This window comes from Scardinius erythrophthalmus (genome assembly GCF_964197995.2).
Source record: "Scardinius erythrophthalmus genome assembly, chromosome: 8".
Taxonomy (NCBI): Eukaryota; Metazoa; Chordata; class Actinopteri; order Cypriniformes; family Leuciscidae; genus Scardinius; species Scardinius erythrophthalmus.
Genome location: NC_138228.1, coordinates 10627118 through 10632238, shown reverse-complemented (window position 1 = coordinate 10632238; position 5121 = coordinate 10627118).

Sequence of the window (5121 nt, the reverse complement as noted above, 5' to 3'; positions counted from 1 at the left end):
CTTTTTTTCTCTCCCTGTCACACACACACACATACACACACACATAGGGCCCCCGAGGAGAGCGATGGAGCCATTGGCTGACTACCATCATGTGCTAGTCTAGACACTTTGGCGGCTCTGAGCTGCACTGATTGTTGCGCAAACAAGGTTTCAAGTTTCTTAACTCTTAAAGGCGTAACATCCATCTACTTCTATTTCTTCATATATCCTAAGATGATTGTTTATTCTAAGCAGAAGAAGAATTGCGAGTAAATTAGAACTAATGTAAAAATCCAAGAATTATTTAACAAACATTTCCAAGATGATGTCAATGCGACTATACTGCGGTCATAACTTTATTTCGAGTTTTGTGGAGTCGGAAGCTGTTTGCGTGTGTCTACACTCTACTTACCATTCTTCTTTTTTAATACAAAAGATCATCTAATATATGCATACGACATTCTACAATGGGATCTGCACAGGATAATAACAAACCGTTCAAAGTCTTTAAAGGTGCACTCAGAAAGTTTTTATTTATATTTAGCAGCCTCTTAATTACTGCAAAAGAACCATAAATTTTGGACATTATACTGACACCTATAGGCTTGGATGCATTAAGTTTGTCCATCTTTATTTTTGTCTATATTTTCTCATATTACACATGAAAATATGGAAAAAAAGATGACCTCTTAAAGAGAGAATTAGCAATGTGGTGGCTACGGTTTTAGTATTATTATTTGTATTACTATTACTTGTAGTATTTAATTCACTTGGATGACGTGGTGTCAACATGAAGGTGCCCATGAAGGGGCAACCTTCTCCATGTAGAATAAAACAGCTTTTTAGTTTCACATGAGTGACATTTCTCAAATGTGCTATTAATTTCATTATCTGTTAAACATTGTTAATTAGCAAGAATTACTGAGTAAAAACATTTGTATCTTCTAAGGTCCCACTGATAACTTGTACACTATTTAGCTGAATTTCTTTATTTTATATTTATAGTTGAGAACTGCTCTTATTTTCTACACATCTATCTGTCTTATATCAATAACTGCCATGTTCCTCATAAAAGTACCTGGCAAATACATCCAAATCAGATTCAACAGTTTTTGTTAGTGTGACACAAAGTGTGCATTACCTGCACATAAGGAATTTTCAGTGGACTGGGAAGCTTGCAAATTCCATAGAATGACCTCATGAGGTGCAAGCGACTCTCATTCGGGTGTGAATTCTCGCAATGGGTCATGCAGAGACTGTGAGGTGCAATTACCCCCCCCCCTAAAAAAAACCCCTTAAAAATACTACTATACTATCCTTACCCTGAGATGTAAACCCAATGCACCTTGTTCTTTGACCTTTTGGTTTGAGTCATTTCAATTTTAATGTAGGCTATAGCCTACTTGGTATGGTCCCTTTAACATGGTAAAACTTTGTTTTACCGTGTCCTTGTTACATATGTAATATGTACTTACCATAGTAATAACAGTAAATGATGTATAATTACATGCAACTAACCCTCAACCAAACCCTACCCTAATCCTATAGCACATGTAGTTAAAGACACCTTAAAATAAAGTGTAAATATATACAGTATATATATATATATATATATATATATATACATGTGTGTGTGTATGTGTGTGTATATATATATGTGTATATATATGTATATATATATATTCAAACTATCACTTTTCTGTGCTATTTTGTATTTTGTTCACTCATGCAAGTATAGGGTTAAAGACTGGCTGGAGTAGAGCAGGCGGGGCGACGACTCTCAGTGTATTAACTCGCTCAAAGTAGCAAAAGTTCAGCAATAAACCCTGCCGATTGGTTCCCCAACATTTACGACATGCCCCCCGGAGACAGGGATTGGATAGAAGAGGCAAAAAAAATGCAAATAGACTCGCCCACTGTTGTTACAATTGACAGTGAATGAAATAAATTTCCCGGCAGCTTGCCAACAAGCAGAGCACAGTATTTGACACGCTTATTCGGCAACAAGCTATGTAAATACAGTCTTAACAATGGACTTGTGCTGACAGCCTTATTTATCAAGTGATCAAGAGGATGTGAAATTAAACTGTGTGGGAGGAGATCCAATTCCAATCCAAATCAACCAATACGAACTCCAAGGAATGAAAAATATAGGTAACGCTTAATAACTTTCATTAATAAATCATTAACAAACATTACATAATGTTTAATGGATCATTAAATATTCAAATAGCTGGAAATATGAGATAAAGTGCTTGTTAATGTTTACTAATGAACTTATTAAACATTACATAATGATTAAAACATCATTATTTAATGTAAATCAGAATGCTTACAAATGTCAGTAAACTTCAGTTCATATATTACCTAATAGACTTTCTTGCATTTGCAAGTGTACAAAATGCAAAAAGGCGTTTGGTAGCTATGAGTGATCTGGATGTTCAACTGAAAAATTAACAATATGACTGGTCACACTTTATATACAGTAGGTGTCTTACCTGTGTTAAAATAAAATAAAAATTGAGGTACAATGTACTTATCAACAGTGTACACACTGTAAAAAAAAGTTGCTGCCTTAAGTTTTTAAGTACATTAATTCATTTCAACTTTAATCACATTAAACTGACTTTAAAAAAATGATAAAAACTTATTTTGATGATTTAAAGCGATGTAAAAACATAACTTATTGATTTTTTACAGTGCAGGGGTCAATTTGATTACTAAGGAAACATGGTTCAAACTGTTTATATAACATTGTTTTAATAAATGAACAAGAGCTTTCTCCTGTTGATGTATGATCCAAGAATATCCTGTTTAAGGATAAAGTAATAGCAATAAAAACATGTTTTGCACCCAAATTATAATAACAAAAACAATGTGTTTTGTCTTTAGCAAGCATTTACCTAACCATCTTTTACACAAACATTGTTACAGTAGCTAAAAGTCCAATGCCCATACTAGTAAACATTTATAAACATTACAAATGATAAACAGTTTAGATTGGGTACTGCAAAACATGAACAAATAATGAAAAAAAATTATTTGAAAAGATGTGTAAAAATGGTGAATTCATTTGGGACACTTTTGCCATTGAGATGACTGCCTATAAATGATTAGTAAACATTTATGAACATTTACAAATAATGAATATAGTTTCAACTTTAGATTGGGTATTGCAAAAACATGAACAAATAATTAATAAATGATTTGTAAAAAAGTGTGAATAGTATAAGTGCATACACCAAAAAAAAAAAAAAAAAATGAATACCAAATTTATAACTTGGTACACCGTGGTTATGAGTTGATGAGGAATATTAACATGAATAGTGTGTAATGTGCTTAAAACGACTAATTAAGTAACATTTGTAAATGTAAAAAAGTGCATAGGTCATTTATTAATTGAAATTTTATTTACATTAATCACTATGTAATGTTTAAAAAGTTGATTTAAACATTAACGCATATTATCTCATAGCTATTTGAATATATACAGTATTAACTAAATCCGTTAAGCGTTATATAATGTTTGTTAATGATTTATTACTGATTCTTTTAATCATTGTAAATCATCTGTCAAAATCATTTGAAGATTTAAAAAAAAATTCTTGATCATATGAATTGAAAGTTTAATGACATTTTTAGCACTTCAGTAATGATCTGTTAATCATGATGTAATGTTTAATAAGTTCATTAGTAAACATTAACAAGCACATCATCTCAAATTTCTAGCTATGTGAATACATTTTAACTAATTATCTGTTAAGCATTATATAATGTTTGTTAATGATTTATTAATGAAAGTTATTATAAAGTGTTACCCAAATATACCTATATATACAAAATTATAATAAATAAAATTAAAGCAAATACGTATTGATTTACTAGGTGTTTAACTCTTCATGAAAGTAGGTAAATTCTAAATAAGAAAAAAAAAATCTTACTTTTTAATATTCATGGTAAAAAAAAACTGGACCATTAAAGGAGAACTCCGGTCAATTTTAACATTGAGCTCATTTTTTTGTACATTTGGAGTGCTGTCAATACAGAGAACAACGACAAAAATCGGTGTTGCCTACACCGAGTTATTCTATTTTTAAAATTTGCACCCTGTTGACTTCAATGGGGCAAGTACTAAACCTGCTTTTAGCCTCTTAACATCCTTGATGTGTCATTATAAGTGCACAGAAAATGTGAGTGATTCCTTCAAAGTGATCACGGGTGAATCTGACTGCAGTAGATGTGAAAGATATGTATAAAAATGATGTTATTTAAGCCAGCGCAAATACCTGTGTTTACATCCTGTTTTCGGCTGAAGTCCACAGTAGTCAATTGCCGAGTTCACGCGCATAGGTTTAGTTACCTATGATCACGCGCGTGAACTCGGCAATCGATTACTTTGGACTTCAACCGAAAACAGGATGTAAACACAGGTATTTGCGCTGGCTTAAATAACATCACTTTTATTAATATCTTTCACATCTACTGCAGTCAGATTCACCCGTGTTCACTCTGAAGGAATCACTCACATTGGCTGTGCACTTGTAATGACACATCAAGGATGTTAAGAGGCTAAAAGCAGGTTTAAGACTTGCCCTATTGAAGTCAACAGGGTGCAAATTTTAAAAATAGAATAACTCGGTGTAGGCAACACCGATTTTTGTCGTTGTTCTCTGTATTGACAGCACTCCAAATGTACAAAAAAATGAGCTCAATGTTAAAATTGACCGGAGTTCTCCTTTTAGATACATATAAAATGTATTTAAGCATTACAGGGTGGTTTTTAATGATTTTACAATTCTTATTAAAATAATGCAATAAACATGAACAATGCAACATAAAATACAAACATGCAAAACTGAAAATAAAATAAAAAGGCAATGCTATACATTTAACATCTTACTTTATAATGTTAAAATTACTAACACTTCATAAAATGTAGCCTGACAACTCAATCATTACATACTTCTCAAAAAAAGTCAAACAAGTTATAGTAAGTCAGTTTAACATGGGCATAAAGTGCACTCTTATAAATAAATGAAAAATCATCAGATTAAATCATCAACCATCCCAAACGTCCAGTATTAGTCACACAGTGATGTACACACACACCTGTCCTCTACTTACAGTATGCCCCTTGCTCTG